Raw genomic sequence first — 9982 nt, 5'->3', positions numbered from 1 at the left:
CCACAGTCTGAAAGCATCAATTCTGTGGTGCTCAGTCTCCTTTATGGTCCAACTCTCACATCTGTACATGACTACTGGAAAAAACCATACCTTTGACTCTATGGATTTTTGTCAGTGTGAATAAAGACACTTCAAAATGTATCCAAACAAAATAAATTTAAATACAACTCAGAGATGGAATATAAGATCTCAATAGTTGCATGGTCAAAACATTTAGAAATGATGCAATAACATGAAACTAAGATTACAAAACTGATATACAGTCAATGGAATGCAGAATTATAATTCAATCTGCTGCTGCTGCTAAGTCGCTTTAGTCTACCCAACCACAAATCCACAAATTCAGATCAGTTTAAAAAAAAAAAGAAGAAGAGAAACAGATTCTCTAGTGTATTGAAAATTTGAACCTTGATTGTAAAGCACTGAAGTGGCATTTTAAAGTCTATAAATCAGACATAAAATTTTCAATGTAAATATTTAAAATAAACAGTTTAAACTTAAGTACCCAACTTCAATAAAATTAAAAATTTGAGACAAGTTAGAGCATACTTAGCGAACAATAGGGATTCCCAGATGGCTCAGTGGTAAAGAATCTGCCTGCCACTGAAGGAGACCCAGGACGTGTGGTTTAGGTCTCTGGGTCGGGAAGATCCCCTGGAGCAGGAAATGGCAACCAGCTCAAGTATTTTTTGCCTGGAAGTTCCACGGACAGAGGAACCTGGTGGGCTCATCTATGGGATGGCAAAGAGTCAGCTAGAACTGAGCGACCGAACACAGCAAGCAATAACATGGGAAATATCTATAGAAAGCACACAGTTATAAAGTTTGTATGTCTAAGACATTTGTATGTATAAATTTGTACTTGACAGTAATTTATGTACTTACTAATCTTTGATAATAACATTTTTCAAAGTAGATTAAAAATAAAGTGGCATACTCATTTTAAGCAATTAGAAAAACTATACAATGAAACAAAGTGGAGTGAACAATGAAAGATTAAGATAAAAAGCAAAAGCAATTAAGTGTTAAATTTAAGGCAAATAATTCAGAGACTGATTCTCTGTAAAACTTAAGGAAAAATAATCTTACATACCTAAATACAGAGAAAAAAGAAATTAATATATTTGAGGTTAAGAATTAGAAATAAGATATAAATATCAATACACAGGAGATTCAAATATATATAAACATATACTTCATTCAATTTTACAATAAATTTTACAGAAAAACTGAAAGATAAAAACTTCTTGGTAAAATATGAAAAAAGGAATTATGTATTTAAATACAGCAAAACCCATATAATTTATTGGATAAGTGAAAATTTCAGACTGTAAAGTGGAAAGAGAATAATTAAAAAAAAATTCTCACTAACTTAATAAATGTTCTAAATAATTTCAGCCTAAATGAATCCATTCCAATCCATAAAAAATTATAACTTCATTTAAGTGTATAAATAAAGATTTCTCTATAAATATCTGTAAATACATGTTAGGAACATATTAAAAGAAAAAAGAACAAGACCAACTAGAGTTTAATCTAAAAAAAAAAAGCTATGCCTCAGTATAATCTATCCACATACTTTATCATATCAATTTTTAATGATACACATCAGAAGAGTAGATAAATAGATGGTGAAAATCTTTCATAAAATTTAATAATTAAAAATTCACAATTAAATGAGAACATGGTAAAATAATTAATAAAACTATTTATAAAAAATAAAATTTGTTTTAAAGAATAAATTGCTGATAGACTATGAATAGACTTGGGCTTCCCTAGTGGCTCAGTTGTTAAAGAAACTGCCTGCAACGCAGGAGACCCAGGTTCAATCCCTGCGTTGGGAAGATCCCCTGGAAAAGGAATTGGCAACTCACTCCAGTACTCTTGCCTGGAGAATTCCATGGATAGAGGAGCGGGAGAGTTTACATTCCATGGGATCGCAAAGTGTCAGACACAACTGTGTGACTTTCTTTTTTTTCTTTCAGACTATGAATATAAATCAAGGACCAAACATGGATGCCTAATTTCATCACACAATGAGGACCGGCAGTGGGACAGCCAGGGCACCCGGCATGTCATCTGGCTACATTGAGCGGCTGAAGGTCATGTCCCTGATAATTAGGGCCTGGCAAAATGTGGTCCACTGGAGACGGGAATGGCAAACCACTTCAGTATTCTTACCTTGAGAACCTCATGAACAGTATGAAAAGGCAAAAAGATATAACACTGAAAGTTGAACCCCCCAGGTAGGTAGGTGTCCAATATACTACTGGGGAAGAGCAGAGAAATGACTACAGAAAGAATGAAGAGGCTGAGCCAAAGTGGGAAAGAAGCCCAGTCATAACAAACACTCTCTTCCAACAACACAAGAGATGACAACAATAATTTCATCCTTGTTATTCAACATTGTTTTATGGTCTTGAAACATCATAAGAAAATAGACGAACTATAAATAGAATTTGTTATAAATGCTATGCAGAAGATATAAAATATAGCTTTTAACAATTTAAATATGCATATTTTATGCATCATTAACCTGAATATAAAATTTTATAATGTATGATAGCTAATCATTTACATCATAATATATTTAATAGGCAGCATTTTTTTCTGTATAGCAGTAAAATAAACCATGTCTGTGAATTAATGTTGTTTTAAGTTCATATAAAGAGGTACATAGTAAAAGAAAAAATATCATATATTACACATATATATGAAATCTAGAAAAATGGTACTGATGAACATATTTGTAACTCAAGACATAGATAATGGACTTGTGGACACAATGAGGGAAAGAGAGGATAGGATGAATTGAGAGAGTAGCACTGACATATACAATACCAGATGTAAAATATTAGCTAGATAAAATAGATAGCTAGTGGGAAACTGTTGTGCAGCACAGGGTGCTCAAATCTGCTCTGTGATGACCTGGACGAGTGGGAATGCGGTATGGGAGGGAGGCTCAAGTGGGAGGGGATATATGTATGTTTATAGCTGATTCATATTGTTCTTCAGCAGAAACTAACACAACATTGCAAAGCAACTATTCTCCAATTTAAAAAAAAAATTTAAAAAGAAGTATACACTCTTCCACTAAAGTTATTGAAAGAGGTATGAATTCAAGAAACTTATAGAGAAATGATAGGATTTAGACAAGAATTTAAAATGGGTAAGGATATTTTTTTAAAAAATCAGTGGTATATTTTGTATAAGAATAAATATTTAAAAAGCATAATAAGAAACCAATTTCAATCTAAACAATAAAGAAAGGATGCCATTAAGGAATAAAGCAGTTTTCTAAATGAGGAAAGAGACACAATCAATTTAAAGATATACAATCATGGAAACACATAATTTTTAAAGTTATGTTATTCTTGGCTGCAAAGCAACACACCAAAAGTGTAATAATTCACCTAAAACTAACATATAAAATTTAATATAATTATCATTAAAATTCCAACAATTATGCTATTCATCACACAAAATTATTTATAGATGCACCTGGAAGACTAAAATTCACAAACTTCCCACGAATGTATAAGTAAGAGCCATTGAAATAAATTTAAAATGTGTATTGGCCTAGAAATAATTAATGCATAGAACAAAAATATAGAAATGGTTTTGTGTAAATAAACTAATGTATTCAATTACAAAAATGGAATTTGAGTTCAGTATGAAAAGAATTAATGAATGAATGTTGTGACTAAAACTTATTCTTCTGCAAGTAAATATGTTAGACCTATTTTTCACAACATAAACAATGGATCAATGACTTAGATATTACTTATTGATCTGTTAGTAGATTGGTAGGTTGATTGATGAATGATTATACACACATGTTCAGTGTGCATATGAATTTCTTATTAAAAAAAAAAAACATGTAATGCTGTGGTTAAGACATCACAATGAAAAAAGAAAAAAAAGAACATTAAAATAAAGGAAAGAGATGTCATACTTTTGAAAAAACTGAATTTAAAACATTATAATACACAATGGACTATGTCAATTTATCTCAATCAAATTGGGGATAAAAAAAATCTCTTTTCTAACCTAGAGGTAATACAGCAAACAAATGCATAGAAAAAATTGTTTATCTTTCAGAGTAATCAAGGAACTGCAAGAGAAAAAGTTTTAAAATAGCTTTTTATATCTACTGCAACAGCAAAATTATAGCTTTTTATTACAGTAACTGTCAATGTTGAAATGAAACTGTGTATTCATCAGTTCAGTTCAGTTCAGCCGCTCAGTCCTGTCTGACTCTTTGCGACCCCATGAATCGCAGCACGCCAGGCCTCCCTGTCCATCACCAACTCCCGGAGTTCACTCAGACTCACGTCCATCGAGTCAGTGATGCCATCCAGCCATCTCATCCTCTGTCGTCCCCTTCTCCTCCTGCCCCCAATCCCTCCCAGCATCAGAGTCTTTTCCAATGAGTCAACTCTTCGCATGAGGTGGCCAAAGTACTGGAGTTTCAGCTTCAGCATCATTCCTTCCAAAGAAATCCCAGGGCTGATCTCCTTCAGAATGGACTGGTTGGATCTCCTTGCAGTTGATCACAATTATTAATGCAATACTTTTAGAAAAGAATATGGCAATAAAGAACAGTAGCCATAAATATATTTTAAGTAAAAATAAAATATTTTATAAATAAAATTATACCATAAACTAAGTTTAAAAAAAAGCATATGCTAGATTAATATCTAAATTATGAGAGCTCTTACATATACAAACAGAAAGTATAAGTAATTAAATAAAGAATAGGAATACATAATTGCCTATGGGTAAATCAAATTTAGAGGCAAATAGTAAAGTAAAAAAATAATAATAATAATGAAAAAAATAAAAAATAAATATATGGAAATTTGCTTAAACTCATTCATAGTCTAATACAAAATTAAGCGACATTGAGATACTGGGGATGTTGAAAACAGTTTTTATCCTCTTTCTTTTTTTTTTATTATTTTTTATTTTTTTTTAACTTTACAATATTGTATTGGTTTTACCTCTTTCTTATTACAACCATTGGGAAATGACTACTCTCACAGTGTCTATCGAAATGTAAATTGCTATGTAAATGTAATTTATTGATAATTGTAAAATAAATGTAATTTTAAATGAAATATAAATTACAATATTGCATTACTATATTTACTTAAGCTGCTAAAGGAAACAAACTAGTCCATAGTGACAATTTATCAATGGTTGCCTGAGGAATAGGGAGGTGCAGAAAGACTAGGGCACAGGAGGTAATAAAAATCCATCAACACTTAAGGATGATGGACATGTTCACTTTTTATTATGTAAATGTTTTCACTGGAGTGTACATATGTCAAAACTTTAAAAATGTGCAGTTTATTGTATTATGATTTTCCTTTGATAAAGCTCTTAAGAGAAATAAGAAAATGAACAGAATAACCTGATACTTGTCATCCTCTTTTCTCCAAGGACACTAGAGCCAAAACACTTTTTTGTATTTTGCTTTTGCCAAATAGAATTACTCCAAAGATTCATTAATGACTTTTCAGCACAAGTCATCAAGGACCTTTTTTAAAGGCATTTATTTGCAAGGAGAACAAATTTAAAAAGAAGAAAAAAAAGGCAAAGCTGATATTCAAACCTTTGCCTCTGTTCAAAGATTCTGAAATACCAGCTCTTGCAAAAGAGGAGGGAGTCTAAGGCATTTCACTGCCATTAGGATCATTTTTTCCCCACCTTTTAAAAGTTAATCTATATACAAAACAATTTCTTAGGCTTTTCCTGGGAAAGTCAAACCAATTTTTAGAGACAGCAATTTCAGAGAGCTTTCTATATGTTCAAACACCCTGTGAGAGTGATAAACAATGCATGAGCCAAGCAGAAGTTTCTATGAAAATCTTCATCGAACTTTCCATTTTCAATTAAATGCCTTTAGGAATTTTAATCAACTTAAGGAAGTTATGATTGACTGACACAAAAGTAAGTGTGATGTTTTGCACCATTAGTAATATTTCTGTTTGTTTAATTTCAGCTGTAATTTTCTCAGACAAAAAGGAAATTCATGTGCTTGCATTAACCTAAGATCTATGAGATATAATTTCTGTATTTTACAAAGTCTTCAAAAATATGTATTAAATAACTTAATAGAAATAGGTGGATATATAAATGAAAATCCAAATGTAGTATATATGCAGAAATAGCATCAGCTATACCATCAATCTCAAGTTGGAAAATATATGTACGTGTGTGTGGTGTGTCTGTGTACTTCTTCCTTCATCACTCTAAGAGATTAGTTGCAGTAACATCACTCACTGGAAATCCCTCCTTTTGAATATTTATTGAAAGATAAATGAACCAAAATGTTTGTTGTATGTCAGTGTCAATTAGCTTATGGAATTATCTTTTTTTATTTTTATTTTTTTACAGTCGGCCTTTCTTGATTATCCATTTTAAATAATCAGTGTGTATATGTCAACCCTAAAATCCCAGTCATTTCCTCCCCCTGCCATCATTTCCGTCTGGGATGGTTTTATTCTCTAAGTCTATGAGGTATGTCTTATAAGACTATTTCAAAAAAATATAGTTTTTGAACATTGAGTAATGTCCATAATACATTGAATAAGGTTACATAGTGATACATATGCAGTTTGAGAGATTAAAAAAAAAATTACAAGAAATAGATAGATGGCAATAATCATTCCCTACTACTTCTGAATTAAATCTAATATATATATTGTATACAACCCAAATTCTATGGGAGGGTCCTAGTTTTCAAAACTATAAGCCTAGGTCAGCACTTCATCCCCATACTGGTGGCTGCCAACACATGGATTTAATGTTATTAATTGGTCAAACCATCAGATACAGCTCTTCTCCTACCTCAGTATGAATAAAATACAATTTAAAAACAATGAAGAGAAACTCTTCAAAGACACATAAACTATGATTTCAAAGGGAAATTTTTTCGCTCATTGATGTAGTATTACAATCTTTGAGACACTTATTCTATATTGAAAATGATCAATTACCCCACTTCAGTAATTAAATCGGGATGCCTGAAAAATAACGATGCAGTAGCTTTTAGTATAAACTCAGCATCAATAAAACCCTTGATTTCTGGAATTAACATTGCATTTCTAGATAACTGAGCATAGAAACACAGAATCAATGAAAATACAATTACTTATTTGAAAAACCAGGGTTAGAGGAGAATGACCCTATAGCTTTTCCCACAGTTGCAAATATCACACTACATCTAAATTATTTTTTTTAAATAGCTCTTCTTTAAAAAGGAAAAGCAAAATAACCAGAAAATGTCTAGCTATCAACTGTTATACAAAAAATTGAATAAAAATACTGAGTATCAGAATGTTAGCCCAAATATGAAGAAACACTTTTGTTGTTTTGTTGTTGTGCTTGTTAAATATAGACATAAATTTATTAAGAAAATAGTCTTAGGCATTGACAATACATGTAAGACTACATTAGTTGTTGTTGCTATAAGGGTGAGGAAGTTATGATCTCAGCAAACATATTCTCTAGCTAAGTACTAACATAGTGGCAAGTTTTGCTGTTTGTGGGAACACAGAAGTAGGTATGTAGGATAAGGCATCTAGTACAATTGCACAAAACTTCTCAGAGGAAATTTTACTTCAACTGAAAATCAATTATTAGATCTACTCAGTTAAGTTGCTGAATATAGGACAGAGTATATAAGCACGTACAATAATACCATGCACAGATTGGGTGGTTAATAAATAGAATCTGTGAGTACACAGGAAGGGTGATGAAAGTGACAAACTATGTGGATGATCATGACCTGTGATTTAGTCACACTGAAATTGACATGAATGGTTTGGTTGTAGGTTCAGTACAGATGTAGATATGCTTGGTGTTCAAGCCAATATATTAAGTCAGAAAAAATCCATTAGTAGAAGTAGAAACATGTGTTTATTAACTGAAAAGTGCTATATAAAATTATAGCAATTGTGGAGAAAAAAGGGAGAGGTATGCAATCAGAAGTGAAGCGGATTTAAATATGCCCAAGCAAATCAAAACAAACAGATAATACAGGAAAATCACGTGTAATTTTAAAGTTCCTTTATCAAAGCACTTCTTTTAAAAATATAATAAAATTGTGTTTAAAATCCTGTATGTTGCACAGCAGTTTGTACAATGATACTATTGTTCATGGGAGAAAACACACCTATCCACAACAGGAAAAACAAATAAACAAAAAAAAAAAAAGAGAGAAAACTCAGAGATTCCACATTCTGGTCAAGACTCTAGAGGGAGTCCAAATTGCAAATCATGTGTTAGTATTTTGGGGGCTTCCCAGATGGTTCAGTGGGTAAAGAATACCCCTACAATGCAGAAGACTCAGGAGGTGCAAGTTCGATCCCTGGGTAAGGAAGATCCCCTGGAGGAGAGCCTGGCAACCCACTCTAGTATTCTTTTTTTTTTTTTTATTTTATTTTATTTTTAAACTTTACATAATTGTATTAGTTTTGCCAAACATCAAAATGAGTCCACCACAGGTATACATGTGTTCCCCATCCTGAACCCTCCTCCCTCCTCCCTCCCCATACCATCCTGGGCAGAGAAGTCTGGTGGGCAACAGTCCACAGGGTCACAAAGAGTTGGAAACAACTGAAGAGACTGAGCGTTCACGTTTTAGCATTTTGACAAGAATGGAATTGTTAAGCAAATGCACACTTTGATGATGTGTTTTTTCTTTCACTTAACTCTGAATATGGAAGATTTAGGGGAGTCAAATGACATTTCCTACTCATGAAATTACACTATTTTAGCAATGTATTCAATCACATGCCTATTGTTATTGTTTTTTAGTAGCAAAGTTCTGCCCAACTCTTTTGCAACCCCGTGGATTGTAGCCCACCAGGTTCCTCAGTTCGTGGGATTTCCCAGGCAAGAATCTTGAAGGGTGCTGCCATTTCCTTCTATAGGGGATCTTCCCCACTCAGGCATTAAACCCCTGTCTCTTGCATCTCGTGCATTAGTAGGTGGATATTTTTATCACTGAGCCACCAGTAAGCCAATCATATGCATATTATGATTTAAAATATGAAAATCTAATGAAGATAGAGCTGATTAAATTAGTATTTATACAGGCAATATGTTCTACATAATAATCTCTGAATAACTGTGAATACTGTTTGGAAAAAAGTCATCGGTGATGAAAAACTACCATAGCAACCTTTATTCTGCTGGGGTTGACAGATGACCCTGCGCTGAAGGTTTTGATTTTTATCTTTCTATCTCTCACATACATGCTGGGTGTCACTGGGAATCTGACCATCATCACATTCATCTTTGTGGATTCTTACCTGTGCCAGCCAAGTGTTTTTTACTGACCTCTTTGCAATAACAGATTTTTTTCTCCTGGCTACCATGTCTTATGACTGCTATGTGGCGATCTGCAAACCTCTGCATTATGTGACCATTATGAGCAGCAAAATCTGCCAGAGACTTGTTTTTTTGCTCTTGATTGGCTGGACTATTGGTCATAATATCCCCACTTAGTCTGGGGCTAAATCTGAAATTCTGTGACTCCAACAGCATTGATAATTTTCTCTGCAATGTCTCTCCCCTCCTGTAGTTATCCTGTTCAGACACATGGTTCATGGAACAAAGTGTTTTAATTTGTGCGGTGCTGACCCTCATTTTGACTCTTAAATATGTAGTTTTATCCTATACTTAAATTGTGAAGACAATTTTAGGATTCCCTTCAGCCCAACAAAGAAAAAAGACTTCTTCCACCTGTTCTTCTCACATGATTGTGGTTTCCACCATATATGGCACATGCATTTTCATCTATATGAATCCTAGAGCCAAGGAAGAAGTGCCTATTAATAGAGTGATTTCACTACTCATGTCTTCCATTTCACCTATGTTAAATCCATTTATTTATGCACTGAGAAATAAGCAAGTGAAAAAATCCTTCAATAACTTGATCAAATGAATTTCATCATTATTAAAGAAGTAA

At 32.8% G+C, this 9982-nt stretch overlaps 1 pseudogene; it reads left to right on the top strand.

Moving 5' to 3' along the window:
• The first annotated feature begins 2942 nt into the window (after positions 1–2942).
• LOC104983251 lies at positions 2943–9982 on the top strand (annotated as a pseudogene).

Source organism: Bison bison, unplaced genomic scaffold, assembly GCF_000754665.1.
Source record: "Bison bison bison isolate TAMUID 2011002044 unplaced genomic scaffold, Bison_UMD1.0 scf7180017862134, whole genome shotgun sequence".
NCBI classification, from domain to species: domain Eukaryota; kingdom Metazoa; phylum Chordata; class Mammalia; order Artiodactyla; family Bovidae; genus Bison; species Bison bison.
Note: the sequence above shows the minus strand (reverse complement) of the source record. Positions and strands in the feature narration are given on the sequence as shown.